Here is a 15,192-nt window from a genome sequence, read left to right as displayed (position 1 = left end):
ATTGTGTGATAGATTTAGTTGGCTGGCTAGCAAAGGAAAAGAAGCTAGCCTGCATAGGTACAGTGCATTCGGAAAGTTTTCAGACCCCTTACTTTTTTCCACATTTTGTTACGTTACAGCCTTATACTAAAATGGATGAAATAAAATAAAATCTATCTACACACAATACCACATAATGACAAAGCGATAACAAATAGTTTTTATTAATGAAAAAAATATTTTAAAAATACCTTATTTACATACATTTTCAGACCCTTTGCTATGAGACTGGAAATTGAGCTCAGGTCCATCCTGTTTCCATTGATCATCCTTGAGATGTTTCTTCAACTTGATTGGAGTCCACCTGTGGTAAATTCAAATGATTGGTCATTTCTGCAGCATTGAAGGTACCCAAGAACACAGTGGCTTCCATCACTCTTAAATAGAAGAAGTTTGGAACCACCAAGCCTCTTCCAAGTTTCGGCTGCACACGATAATTCCCGGCTTCTCATGTCTACCTCACATAATATCCCAAATTGAGTACCACAGAAAGAGCCATAATACCCATTAAATATTTTAAAAATACCTTATTTACGTACGTTTTCAGACCCTTTGCTATGAGGCTGGAAATTGAGCTCAGGTCCATCCTGCTTCCATTGATCATCCTTGAGATGTTTCTTCAACTTGATTGGAGTCCACCTGTGGTAAATTCAAATGATTGGTCATTTCTGCAGCATTGAAGGTACCCAAGAACACAGTGGCTTCCATCACTCTTAAATGGAAGAAGTTTTGAACCACCAAGCCTCTTCCAAGAGCCGCTGCACACAATAATTCCCGGCTTCTCAAGCCTTATTGTTTAATTAATTGACTAAGTAATTTCTGATTTCATTAGGTTCTGAGAGCGATAAATGTCCCACCCAGCCAAAGTCAGCCACACCCTTAGTACTCCACTCATTGGGTTTCCGTAGTGTAGTTGTTATCACGTTCGCCTAACACGCGAAAGGTCCCCGTTTCGAGACCGGGCGGAAACACATTTTAACAAATTGGTCCTTCGCACTTCTCAGTATTTGCTATTCAGACTTTAGTTTCAGTAGTGTATTGGTTATCACGTTCGCCTCACACGCGAAAGTAAGTCACACCCTTAGTTTTCCAATCATTTGGTTTCCGTAGTGTAGTGGTTATCACGTTCGCCTCACACGCGAAAGGTCCCCGGTTCGAAACCGGGCGGAAACATTTTGTAATATTCAATATTTCCCAATGCCCAGAGGCTAGCATTTGGTTTGAAACAGTTGAGGTTTGTCTAAATCTTGCTGTCTACCTCTCCGACCTGTGGATCAATGTTGCCGTTTTTTTGGGGACCTCCACCATGCGATCTGTATGAATGTGACCAGACTGACAGCTTCTCTGAGCCAGGCAAATTCATTTATCAGGGTCATTGTAATGGATATATCCAAAGAAATGGCAATATAATCCAAGGTAAAACAAACAAAAATGTAGATTGTTTTCTGTCATTTCAGCTGCTTGATGTGATTGTGTGATAGATTTAGTTGGCTGACTAGCAAAGGAAAAGAAGCTAGCCTGCATAGGTACAGTGCATTGGGAAAGTTTTCAGACCCCTTACTTTTTTCCACATTTTGTTTCGTTACAGCCTTATACTAAAATGGATGAAATAAAATAAAATCTATCTACACACAATACCACATAATGACAAAGCGATAACATATAGTTTTTATTAATGAAAAAAATATTTTAAAAATACCTTATTTACATACATTTTCAGACCCTTTGCTATGAGGCTGGAAATTGAGCTCAGGTCCATCCTGTTTCCATTGATCATCCTTGAGATGTTTCTTCAACTTGATTGGAGTCCACCTGTGGTAAATTCAAATGATTGGTCATTTCTGCAGCATTGAAGGTACCCAAGAACACAGTGGCTTCCATCACTCTTAAATGGAAGAAGTTTTGAACCACCAAGCCTCTTCCAAGAGCCGCTGCACACAATAATTCCCGGCTTCTCAAGCCTTATTGTTTAATTAATTGACTAAGTAATTTCTAATTTCATTAGGTTCTGAGAGCGATAAATGTCCCACCCAGCCAAAGTCAGCCACACCCTTAATATTCCACTCATTGGGTTTCCGTAGTGTAGTGGTTATCATGTTCGCCTAACACGCAAAAGGTCCCCGGTTCGAGACCGGGCTGAAACACAATTTACCAAATTGGTCCTTCGCACTTCTCAGTATTTGCTATTCAGACTTTAGTTTCAGTAGTGTATTGGTTATCACGTTCGCCTCACACGCGAAAGTCAGTGACACCCTTAGTTTTCCAATAATTCGGTTTCCGTAGTGTAGTGGTTATCACGTTCGCCTCACACGCGAAAGGTCCCCGTTTCGAAACCGGGCGGAAACATTTTGTAATATTCAATATTTCCCAATGCCCAGAGGCTAGCATTTGGTTTGAAACAGTTGAGGTTTGTCTAAACCTTGCTGTCTACCTCTCCGACCAGTGGATCAATGTTGCCGTTTTTTTGGGGACCTCCACCATGCGATCTGTATGAATGTGACCAGACTGACAGCTTCTCTGAGCCAGGCAAATTAATTTATCAGGGTCATTGTAATGGATATATCCAAAGAAATGGCAATATAATCCAAGGTAAAACAAACAAAAATGTAGATCGTTTTCTGTCATTTCAGCTGCTTGATGTGATTGTGTGATAGATTTAGTTGGCTGGCTAGCAAAGGAAAAGAAGCTAGCCTGCATAGGTACAGTGCATTCGGAAAGTTTTCAGACCCCTTACTTTTTTCCACATTTTGTTACGTTACAGCCTTATACTAAAATGGATGAAATAAAATAAAATCTATCTACACACAATACCACATAATGACAAAGCGATAGCATATACAGTGCCTTGCGAAAGTATTCGGCCCCCTTGAACTTTGCGACCTTTTGCCACATTTCAGGCTTCAAACATAAAGATATAAAACTGTATTTTTTTGTGAAGAATCAACAACAAGTGGGACACAATCATGAAGTGGAACGACATTTATTGGATATTTCAAACTTTTTTAACAAATCAAAAAATGAAAAATTGGGCGTGCAAAATTATTCAGCCCCTTTACTTTCAGTGCAGCAAACTCTCTCCAGAAGTTCAGTGAGGATCTCTGAATGATCCAATGTTGACCTAAATGACTAATGATGATAAATACAATCCACCTGTGTGTAATCAAGTCTCCGTATAAATGTACCTGCACTGTGATAGTCTCAGAGGTCCGTCAAAAGCGCAGAGAGCATCATGAAGAACAAGGAACACACCAGGCAGGTCCGAGATACTGTTGTGAAGAAGTTTAAAGCCGGATTTGGATACAAAAAGATTTCACAAGCTTTAAACATGCCAAGGAGCACTGTGCAAGCGATAATATTGAAATGGAAGGAGTATCAGACCACTGCAAATCTACCAAGACCTGGCCGTCCCTCTAAACTTTCAGCTCATACAAGGAGAAGACTGATCAGAGATGCAGCCAAGAGGCCCATGATCACTCTGGATGAACTGCAGAGATCTACAGCTGAGGTGGGAGACTCTGTCCATAGGACAACAATCAAAAAGTCATATATTGCACAAATCTGGCCTTTATGGAAGAGTGGCAAGAAGAAAGCCCTTTCTTAAAGATATCCATAAAAAGTGTTGTTTAAAGATTGCCACAATCCACCTGGGAGACACACCAAACATGTGGAAGAAGGTGCTCTGGTCAGATGAAACCAAAATTGAACTTTTTGGCAACAATGCAAAACGTTATGTTTGGCGTAAAAGCAACACAGCTCATCACCCTGAACGCACCATCCCCACTGTCAAACATGGTGGTGGCAGCATCATGGTTTGGGCCTGCTTTTCTTCAGCAGGGACAGGGAAGATGGTTAAAATTGATGGGAAGATGGATGGAGCCAAATACAGGACCATTCTGGAAGAAAACCTGATGGAGTCTGCAAAAGACCTGAGACTGGGACGGAGATTTGTCTTCCAACAAGACAATGATCCAAAACATAAAGCAAAATCTACAATGGAATGGTTCAAAAATAAACATATCCAGGTGTTAGAATGGCCAAGTCAAAGTCCAGACCTGAATCCAATCAAGAATCTGTGGAAAGAACTGAAAACTGTTGTTCACAAATGCTCTCCATCCAACCTCACTGAGCTCGAGCTGTTTTGCAAGGAGGAATGGGAAAAAATGTCAGTCTCTCGATGTGCAAAACTGATAGAGACATACCCCAAGCGACTTACAGCTGTAATCGCAGCAAAAGGTGGCGCTACAAAGTATTAACTTAAGGGGGCTGAATAATTTTGCACGCCCAATTTTTCAGTTTTTGATTTGTTAAAAAAGTTTGAAATATCCAATAAATGTCGTTCCACTTCATGATTGTGTCCCACTTGTTGTTGATTCTTCACAAAAAAATACAGTTTTATATCTTTATGTTTGAAGCCTGAAATGTGGCAAAAGGTCGCAAAGTTCAAGGGGGCCGAATACTTTCGCAAGGCACTGTAGTTTTTATTAATGAAAAAAATATTTTAAAAATACCTTATTTACATACATTTTCAGACCCTTTGCTATGAGACTGGAAATTGAGCTCAGGTCCATCCTGTTTCCATTGATCATCCTTGAGATGTTTCTTCAACTTGATTGGAGTCCACCTGTGGTAAATTCAAATGATTGGTCATTTCTGCAGCATTGAAGGTACCCAAGAACACAGTGGCTTCCATTACTCTTAAATGGAAGAAGTTTGGAACCACCAAGCCTCTTCCAAGAGCCGCTGCACACAATAATTCCCGGCTTCTCAAGCCTTATTGTTTAATTAATTGACTAAGTAATTTCTAATTTCATTAGGTTCTGAGAGCGATAAATGTCCCACCCAGCCAAAGTCAGCCACACCCTTAGTATTCCACTCATTGGGTTTCCGTAGTGTAGTGGTTATCATGTTCGCCTAACACGCAAAAGGTCCCCGGTTCGAGACCGGGCTGAAACACAATTTACCAAATTGGTCCTTCGCATTTCTCAGTATTTGCTATTCAGACTTTAGTTTCAGTAGTGTATTGGTTATCACGTTCGCCTCACACGCGAAAGTCAGTCACACCCTTAGTTTTCCAGTCATTCGGCTTCTGTAGTGTAGTGGTTATCACGTTCGCCTCACATGCGAAAGGTCCCCGGTTCGAAACCGGGCGGAAACATTATGTAATATTCAATGTTTCCCAATGCCCAGAGGCTAGCATTTGGTTTGAAACAGTTGAGGTTTGTCTAAACCTTGCTGTCTGCCTCTCCGACCTGTGGATCAATGTTGCTGTTTTTTTGGGGACCTCCACCATGCGATCTGTATGAATGTGACCAGACTGACAGCTTCTCTGAGCCAGGCAAATTCATTTATCAGGGTCATTGTAATGGATATATCCAAAGAAATGGCAATATAATCCAAGGTAAAACAAACAAAAATGTAGATCGTTTTCTGTCATTTCAGCTGCTTGATGTGATTGTGTGATAGATTTAGTTGGCTGGCTAGCAAAGGAAAAGAAGCTAGCCTGCATAGGTACAGTGCATTCGGAAAGTTTTCAGACCCCTTACTTTTTTCCACATTTTGTTACGTTACAGCCTTATACTAAAATGGATGAAATAAAATAAAATCTATCTACACACAATACCACATAATGACAAAGCGATAGCATATAGTTTTTATTAATGAAAAAAATATTTTAAAAATACCTTATTTACATACATTTTCAGACCCTTTGCTATGAGACTGGAAATTGAGCTCAGGTCCATCCTGTTTCCATTGATCATCCTTGAGATGTTTCTTCAACTTGATTGGAGTCCACCTGTGGTAAATTCAAATGATTGGTCATTTCTGCAGCATTGAAGGTACCCAAGAACACAGTGGCTTCCATCACTCTTAAATAGAAGAAGTTTGGAACCACCAAGCCTCTTCCAAGTTCCGGCTGCACACGATAATTCCCGGCTTCTCATGTCTACCTCACATAATATCCCAAATTGAGTTCCACAGAAAGAGCCATAATACAAATTAAATATTTTAAAAATACCTTATTTACGTACGTTTTCAGACCCTTTGCTATGAGACTGGAAATTGAGCTCAGGTCCATCCTGTTTCCATTGATCATCCTTGAGATGTTTCTTCAACTTGATTGGAGTCCACCTGTGGTAAATTCAAATGATTGGTCATTTCTGCAGCATTGAAGGTACCCAAGAACACAGTGGCTTCCATCACTCTTAAATGGAAGAAGTTTTGAACCACCAAGCCTCTTCCAAGAGCCGCTGCACACAATAATTCCCGGCTTCTCAAGCCTTATTGTTTAATTAATTGACTAAGTAATTTCTGATTTCATTAGGTTCTGAGAGCGATAAATGTCCCACCCAGCCAAAGTCAGCCACACCCTTAGTAATCCACTCATTGGGTTTCCGTAGTGTAGTGGTTATCACGTTCGCCTAACACGTGAAAGGTCCCCGGTTCGAGACCGGGCGGAAACACATTTTAACAAATTGGTCCTTCGCACTTCTCAGTATTTTCTATTCAGACTTTAGTTTCAGTAGTGTATTGGTTATCACGTTCGCCTCACACGCGAAAGTCAGTGACACCCTTAGTTTTCCAATAATTCGGTTTCCGTAGTGTAGTGGTTATCACATTCGCCTCACACGCGAAAGGTCCCCGTTTCGAAACCGGGCGGAAACATTTTGTAATATTCAATATTTCCCAATGCCCAGAGGCTAGCATTTGGTTTGAAACAGTTGAGGTTTGTCTAAACCTTGCTGTCTACCTCTCCGACCTGTGGATCAATGTTGCCGTTTTTTTGGGGACCTCCACCATGCGATCTGTATGAATGTGACCAGACTGACAGCTTCTCTGAGCCAGGCAAATTCATTTATCAGGGTCATTGTAATGGATATATCCAAAGAAATGGCAATATAATCCAAGGTAAAACAAACAAAAATGTAGATCGTTTTCTGTCATTTCAGCTGCTTGATGTTATTGTGTGATAGATTTAGTTGGCTGGCTAGCAAAGGAAAATAAGCTAGCCTGCATAGGTACAGTGCATTCGGAAAGTTTTCAGACCCCTTACTTTTTTCCACATTTTGTTACGTTACAGCCTTATACTAAAATGGATGAAATAAAATAAAATCTATCTACACACAATACCACATAATGACAAAGCGATAGCATATAGTTTTTATTAATGAAAAAAATATTTTAAAAATACCTTATTTACATACATTTTCAGACCCTTTGCTATGAGACTGGAAATTGAGCTCAGGTCCATCCTGTTTCCATTGATCATCCTTGAGATGTTTCTTCAACTTGATTGGAGTCCACCTGTGGTAAATTCAAATGATTGGTCATTTCTGCAGCATTGAAGGTACCCAAGAACACAGTGGCTTCCATCACTCTAAAATAGAAGAAGTTTGGAACCACCAAGCCTCTTCCAAGTTCCGGCTGCACACGATAATTCCCGGCTTCTCATGTCTACCTCACATAATATCCCAAATTGAGTTCCACAGAAAGAGCCATAATACCCATTAAATATTTTAAAAATACCTTATTTACGTACGTTTTCAGACCCTTTGCTATGAGACTGGAAATTGAGCTCAGGTCCATCCTGTTTCCATTGATCATCCTTGAGATGTTTCTTCAACTTGATTGGAGTCCACCTGTGGTAAATTCAAATGATTGGTCATTTCTGCAGCATTGAAGGTACCCAAGAACACAGTGGCTTCCATCACTCTTAAATGGAAGAAGTTTTGAACCACCAAGCCTCTTCCAAGAGCCGCTGCACACAATAATTCCCGGCTTCTCAAGCCTTATTGTTTAATTAATTGACTAAGTAATTTCTGATTTCATTAGGTTCTGAGAGCGATAAATGTCCCACCCAGCCAAAGTCAGCCACACCCTTAGTAATCCACTCATTGGGTTTCCGTAGTGTAGTGGTTATCACGTTCGCCTAACACGCGAAAGGTCCCCGGTTCGAGACCGGGCGGAAACACATTTTAACAAATTGGTCCTTCGCACTTCTCAGTATTTTCTATTCAGACTTTAGTTTCAGTAGTGTATTGGTTATCACGTTCGCCTCACACGCGAAAGTCAGTGACACCCTTAGTTTTCCAATAATTCGGTTTCTGTAGTGTAGTGGTTATCACGTTCGCCTCACATGCGAAAGGTCCCCGTTTCGAAACCGGGCGGAAACATTTTGTAATATTCAATATTTCCCAATGCCCAGAGGCTAGCATTTGGTTTGAAACAGTTGAGGTTTGTCTAAACCTTGCTGTCTACCTCTCCGACCTGTGGATCAATGTTGCCGTTTTTTTGGGGACCTCCACCATGCGATCTGTATGAATGTGACCAGACTGACAGCTTCTCTGAGCCAGGCAAATTCATTTATCAGGGTCATTGTAATGGATATATCCAAAGAAATGGCAATATAATCCAAGGTAAAACAAAAAAAATGTAGATCGTTTTCTGTCATTTCAGCTGCTTGATGTGATTGTGTGATAGATTTAGTTGGCTGGCTAGCAAAGGAAAAGAAGCTAGCCTGCATAGGTACAGTGCATTCGGAAAGTTTTCAGACCCCTTACTTTTTTCCACATTTTGTTACGTTACAGCCTTATACTAAAATGGATGAAATAAAATAAAATCTATCTACACACAATACCACATAATGACAAAGCGATAGCATATAGTTTTTATTAATGAAAAAAATATTTTAAAAATACCTTATTTACATACATTTTCAGACCCTTTGCTATGAGACTGGAAATTGAGCTCAGGTCCATCCTGTTTCCATTGATCATCCTTGAGATGTTTCTTCAACTTGATTGGAGTCCACCTGTGGTAAATTCAAATGATTGGTCATTTCTGCAGCATTGAAGGTACCCAAGAACACAGTGGCTTCCATCACTCTTAAATAGAAGAAGTTTGGAACCACCAAGCCTCTTCCAAGTTCCGGCTGCACACGATAATTCCCGGCTTCTCATGTCTACCTCACATAATATCCCAAATTGAGTTCCACAGAAAGAGCCATAATACCCATTAAATATTTTAAAAATACCTTATTTACGTACGTTTTCAGACCCTTTGCTATGAGACTGGAAATTGAGCTCAGGTCCATCCTGTTTCCATTGATCATCCTTGAGCTGTTTCTTCAACTTGATTGGAGTCCACCTGTGGTAAATTCAAATGATTGGTCATTTCTGCAGCATTGAAGGTACCCAAGAACACAGTGGCTTCCATCACTCTTAAATAGAAGAAGTTTGGAACCACCAAGCCTCTTCCAAGTTCCGGCTGCACACGATAATTCCCGGCTTCTCATGTCTACCTCACATAATATCCCAAATTGAGTTCCACAGAAAGAGCCATAATACCCATTAAATATTTTAAAAATACCTTATTTACGTACGTTTTCAGACCCTTTGCTATGAGACTGGAAATTGAGCTCAGGTCCATCCTGTTTCCATTGATCATCCTTGAGATGTTTCTTCAACTTGATTGGAGTCCACCTGTGGTAAATTCAAATGATTGGTCATTTCTGCAGCATTGAAGGTACCCAAGAACACAGTGGCTTCCATCACTCTTAAATGGAAGAAGTTTTGAACCACCAAGCCTCTTCCAAGAGCCGCTGCACACAATAATTCCCGGCTTCTCAAGCCTTATTGTTTAATTAATTGACTAAGTAATTTCTGATTTCATTAGGTTCTGAGAGCGATAAATGTCCCACCCAGCCAAAGTCAGCCACACCCTTAGTAATCCACTCATTGGGTTTCCGTAGTGTAGTGGTTATCACGTTCGCCTAACAAGCGAAAGGTCCCCGGTTCAAGACCGGGCGGAAACACATTTTAACAAATTGGTCCTTCGCACTTCTCAGTATTTGCTATTCAGACTTTAGTTTCAGTAGTGTATTGGTTATCACGTTCGCCTCACACGCGAAAGTCAGTCACACCCTTAGTTTTCCAATCATTCGGTTTCCGTAGTGTAGTGGTTATCACATTCGCCTCACACGCGAAAGGTCCCAGGTTCGAAACCGGGCGGAAACATTTTGTAATATTCAATATTTCCCAATGTCCAGAGGCTAGCATTTGGTTTGAAACAGTTGAGGTTTGTCTAAACCTTGCTGTCTACCTCTCCGACCTGTGGATCAATGTTGCCGTTTTTTTGGGGACCTCCACCATGCGATCTGTATGAATGTGACCAGACTGACAGCTTCTCTGAGCCAGGCAAATTCATTTATCAGGGTCATTGTAATGGATATATCCAAAGAAATGGCAATATAATCCAAGGTAAAACAAACAAAAATGTAGATCGTTTTCTGTCATTTCAGCTGCTTGATGTTATTGTGTGATAGATTTAGTTGGCTGGCTAGCAAAGGAAAATAAGCTAGCCTGCATAGGTACAGTGCATTCGGAAAGTTTTCAGACCCCTTACTTTTTTCCACATTTTGTTACGTTACAGCCTTATACTAAAATGGATGAAATAAAATAAAATCTATCTACACACAATACCACATAATGACAAAGCGATAGCATATAGTTTTTATTAATGAAAAAAATATTTTAAAAATACCTTATTTACATACATTTTCAGACCCTTTGCTATGAGACTGGAAATTGAGCTCAGGTCCATCCTGTTTCCATTGATCATCCTTGAGATGTTTCTTCAACTTGATTGGAGTCCACCTGTGGTAAATTCAAATGATTGGTCATTTCTGCAGCATTGAAGGTACCCAAGAACACAGTGGCTTCCATCACTCTAAAATAGAAGAAGTTTGGAACCACCAAGCCTCTTCCAAGTTCCGGCTGCACACGATAATTCCCGGCTTCTCATGTCTACCTCACATAATATCCCAAATTGAGTTCCACAGAAAGAGCCATAATACCCATTAAATATTTTAAAAATACCTTATTTACGTACGTTTTCAGACCCTTTGCTATGAGACTGGAAATTGAGCTCAGGTCCATCCTGTTTCCATTGATCATCCTTGAGATGTTTCTTCAACTTGATTGGAGTCCACCTGTGGTAAATTCAAATGATTGGTCATTTCTGCAGCATTGAAGGTACCCAAGAACACAGTGGCTTCCATCACTCTTAAATGGAAGAAGTTTTGAACCACCAAGCCTCTTCCAAGAGCCGCTGCACACAATAATTCCCGGCTTCTCAAGCCTTATTGTTTAATTAATTGACTAAGTAATTTCTGATTTCATTAGGTTCTGAGAGCGATAAATGTCCCACCCAGCCAAAGTCAGCCACACCCTTAGTAATCCACTCATTGGGTTTCCGTAGTGTAGTGGTTATCACGTTCGCCTAACACGCGAAAGGTCCCCGGTTCGAGACCGGGCGGAAACACATTTTAACAAATTGGTCCTTCGCACTTCTCAGTATTTTCTATTCAGACTTTAGTTTCAGTAGTGTATTGGTTATCACGTTCGCCTCACACGCGAAAGTCAGTGACACCCTTAGTTTTCCAATAATTCGCTTTCTGTAGTGTAGTGGTTATCACGTTCGCCTCACATGCGAAAGGTCCCCGTTTCGAAACCGGGCGGAAACATTTTGTAATATTCAATATTTCCCAATGCCCAGAGGCTAGCATTTGGTTTGAAACAGTTGAGGTTTGTCTAAACCTTGCTGTCTACCTCTCCGACCTGTGGATCAATGTTGCCGTTTTTTTGGGGACCTCCACCATGCGATCTGTATGAATGTGACCAGACTGACAGCTTCTCTGAGCCAGGCAAATTCATTTATCAGGGTCATTGTAATGGATATATCCAAAGAAATGGCAATATAATCCAAGGTAAAACAAAAAAAATGTAGATCGTTTTCTGTCATTTCAGCTGCTTGATGTGATTGTGTGATAGATTTAGTTGGCTGGCTAGCAAAGGAAAAGAAGCTAGCCTGCATAGGTACAGTGCATTCGGAAAGTTTTCAGACCCCTTACTTTTTTCCACATTTTGTTACGTTACAGCCTTATACTAAAATGGATGAAATAAAATAAAATCTATCTACACACAATACCACATAATGACAAAGCGATAGCATATAGTTTTTATTAATGAAAAAAATATTTTAAAAATACCTTATTTACATACATTTTCAGACCCTTTGCTATGAGACTGGAAATTGAGCTCAGGTCCATCCTGTTTCCATTGATCATCCTTGAGATGTTTCTTCAACTTGATTGGAGTCCACCTGTGGTAAATTCAAATGATTGGTCATTTCTGCAGCATTGAAGGTACCCAAGAACACAGTGGCTTCCATCACTCTTAAATAGAAGAAGTTTGGAACCACCAAGCCTCTTCCAAGTTCCGGCTGCACACGATAATTCCCGGCTTCTCATGTCTACCTCACATAATATCCCAAATTGAGTTCCACAGAAAGAGCCATAATACCCATTAAATATTTTAAAAATACCTTATTTACGTACGTTTTCAGACCCTTTGCTATGAGACTGGAAATTGAGCTCAGGTCCATCCTGTTTCCATTGATCATCCTTGAGCTGTTTCTTCAACTTGATTGGAGTCCACCTGTGGTAAATTCAAATGATTGGTCATTTCTGCAGCATTGAAGGTACCCAAGAACACAGTGGCTTCCATCACTCTTAAATAGAAGAAGTTTGGAACCACCAAGCCTCTTCCAAGTTCCGGCTGCACACGATAATTCCCGGCTTCTCATGTCTACCTCACATAATATCCCAAATTGAGTTCCACAGAAAGAGCCATAATACCCATTAAATATTTTAAAAATACCTTATTTACGTACGTTTTCAGACCCTTTGCTATGAGACTGGAAATTGAGCTCAGGTCCATCCTGTTTCCATTGATCATCCTTGAGCTGTTTCTTCAACTTGATTGGAGTCCACCTGTGGTAAATTCAAATGATTGGTCATTTCTGCAGCATTGAAGGTACCCAAGAACACAGTGGCTTCCATCACTCTTAAATGGAAGAAGTTTTGAACCACCAAGCCTCTTCCAAGAGCCGCTGCACACAATAATTCCCGGCTTCTCAAGCCTTATTGTTTAATTAATTGACTAAGTAATTTCTGATTTCATTAGGTTCTGAGAGCGATAAATGTCCCACCCAGCCAAAGTCAGCCACACCCTTAGTAATCCACTCATTGGGTTTCCGTAGTGTAGTGGTTATCACGTTCGCCTAACAAGCGAAAGGTCCCCGGTTCAAGACCGGGCGGAAACACATTTTAACAAATTGGTCCTTCGCACTTCTCAGTATTTGCTATTCAGACTTTAGTTTCAGTAGTGTATTGGTTATCACGTTCGCCTCACACGCGAAAGTCAGTCACACCCTTAGTTTTCCAATCATTCGGTTTCCGTAGTGTAGTGGTTATCACATTCGCCTCACACGCGAAAGGTCCCAGGTTCGAAACCGGGCGGAAACATTTTGTAATATTCAATATTTCCCAATGTCCAGAGGCTAGCATTTGGTTTGAAACAGTTGAGGTTTGTCTAAACCTTGCTGTCTACCTCTCTGACCTGTGGATCAATGTTGCCGTTTTTTTGGGGACCTCCACCATGCGATCTGTATGAATGTGACCAGACTGACAGCTTCTCTGAGCCAGGCAAATTCATTTATCAGGGTCATTGTAATGGATATATCCAAAGAAATGGCAATATAATCCAAGGTAAAACAAACAAAAATGTAGATCGTTTTCTGTCATTTCAGCTGCTTGATGTGATTGTGTGATAGATTTAGTTGGCTGGCTAGCAAAGGAAAAGAAGCTAGCCTGCATAGGTACAGTGCATTCGGAAAGTTTTCAGACCCCTTACTTTTTTCCACATTTTGTTACGTTACAGCCTTATACTAAAATGGATGAAATAAAATAAAATCTATCTACACACAATACCACATAATGACAAAGCGATAACATATAGTTTTTATTAATGAAAAAAATATTTTAAAAATACCTTATTTACATACATTTTCAGACCCTTTGCTATGAGGCTGGAAATTGAGCTCAGGTCCATCCTGTTTCCATTGATCATCCTTGAGATGTTTCTTCAACTTGATTGGAGTCCACCTGTGGTAAATTCAAATGATTGGTCATTTCTGCAGCATTGAAGGTACCCAAGAACACAGTGGCTTCCATCACTCTTAAATGGAAGAAGTTTTGAACCACCAAGCCTCTTCCAAGAGCCGCTGCACACAATAATTCCCGGCTTCTCAAGCCTTATTGTTTAATTAATTGACTAAGTAATTTCTGATTTCATTAGATTCTGAGAGCGATAAACGTCCCACCCAGCCAAAGTCAGCCACACCCTTAGTATTCCACTCATTGGGTTTCTGTAGTGTAGTGGTTATCACGTTCGCCTAACACGTGAAAGGTCCCCGGTTCGAGACCGGGCGGAAACACATTTTAACAAATTGGTCCTTCGCACTTCTCAGTATTTGCTATTCAGACTTTAGTTTCAGTAGTATGTTGGTTATCACGTTCGCCTCACACGCTTAAGTCAGTCACACCCTTAGTTTTCCAATCATTCGGTTTCCGTAGTGTAGTGGTTATCACGTTTGCCTCACACGCGAAAGGTCCCAGGTTCGAAACCAGGTGGAAACATTTTGTAATATTCAATATTTCCCAATGGCCAGAGGCTAGCATTTGGTTTGAAACAGTTGAGGTTTGTCTAAACCTTGCTGTCTACCTCTCCGACCTGTGGATCAATGTTGCCGTTTTTTTGGGGACCTCCACCATGCGATCTGTATGAATGTGACCAGACTGACAGCTTCTCTGAGCCAGGCAAATTCATTTATCAGGGTCATTGTAATGGATATATCCAAAGAAATGGCAATATAATCCAAGGTAAAACAAACAAAAATGTAGATTGTTTTCTGTCATTTCAGCTGCTTGATGTGATTGTGTGATAGATTTAGTTGGCTGGCTAGCAAAGGAAAAGAAGCTAGCCTGCATAGGTACAGTGCATTCGGAAAGTTTTCAGACCCCTTACTTTTTTCCACATTTTGTTACGTTACAGCCTTATACTAAAATGGATGAAATAAAATAAAATCTATCTACACACAATACCACATAATGACAAAGCGATAACATATAGTTTTTATTAATGAAAAAAATATTTTAAAAATACCTTATTTACATACATTTTCAGACCCTTTGCTATGAGGCTGGAAATTGAGCTCAGGTCCATCCTGTTTCCATTGATCATCCTTGAGATGTTT

At 40.3% G+C, this 15,192-nt stretch overlaps 7 non-coding genes across 7 annotated transcripts; all 7 read left to right on the top strand.

Annotated features, from left to right (window-relative positions):
• The first annotated feature begins 1,139 nt into the window (after positions 1 to 1,139).
• trnav-cac (transfer RNA valine (anticodon CAC)) lies at positions 1,140 to 1,212 on the top strand. Its single transcript has one exon. It is a non-coding gene; the product is annotated as a tRNA-Val (tRNA).
• Positions 1,213 to 6,427: 5,215 nt separating this feature from the next.
• On the top strand, positions 6,428 to 6,500 carry trnav-aac (transfer RNA valine (anticodon AAC)). Its single transcript has one exon. It is a non-coding gene; the product is annotated as a tRNA-Val (tRNA).
• Positions 6,501 to 7,935: 1,435 nt separating this feature from the next.
• Positions 7,936 to 8,008, top strand: trnav-aac (transfer RNA valine (anticodon AAC)). Its single transcript has one exon. It is a non-coding gene; the product is annotated as a tRNA-Val (tRNA).
• Positions 8,009 to 9,777: 1,769 nt separating this feature from the next.
• Positions 9,778 to 9,850, top strand: trnav-aac (transfer RNA valine (anticodon AAC)). The gene has a single exon. It is a non-coding gene; the product is annotated as a tRNA-Val (tRNA).
• A 1,435-nt stretch (positions 9,851 to 11,285) lies between these two features.
• Positions 11,286 to 11,358, top strand: trnav-aac (transfer RNA valine (anticodon AAC)). The gene has a single exon. It is a non-coding gene; the product is annotated as a tRNA-Val (tRNA).
• Positions 11,359 to 13,127: 1,769 nt separating this feature from the next.
• On the top strand, positions 13,128 to 13,200 carry trnav-aac (transfer RNA valine (anticodon AAC)). The gene has a single exon. It is a non-coding gene; the product is annotated as a tRNA-Val (tRNA).
• Positions 13,201 to 14,300: 1,100 nt separating this feature from the next.
• trnav-aac (transfer RNA valine (anticodon AAC)) lies at positions 14,301 to 14,373 on the top strand. The gene has a single exon. It is a non-coding gene; the product is annotated as a tRNA-Val (tRNA).
• Positions 14,374 to 15,192: the final 819 nt, after the last annotated feature.

The sequence above is a fragment of the Oncorhynchus mykiss genome, chromosome 8 (genome assembly GCF_057628025.1).
Source record: "Oncorhynchus mykiss isolate SJ-2025 chromosome 8, ASM5762802v1, whole genome shotgun sequence".
Lineage (NCBI taxonomy): Eukaryota > Metazoa > Chordata > Actinopteri > Salmoniformes > Salmonidae > Oncorhynchus > Oncorhynchus mykiss.
This window is presented reverse-complemented; position numbering and strand designations above follow the sequence as displayed.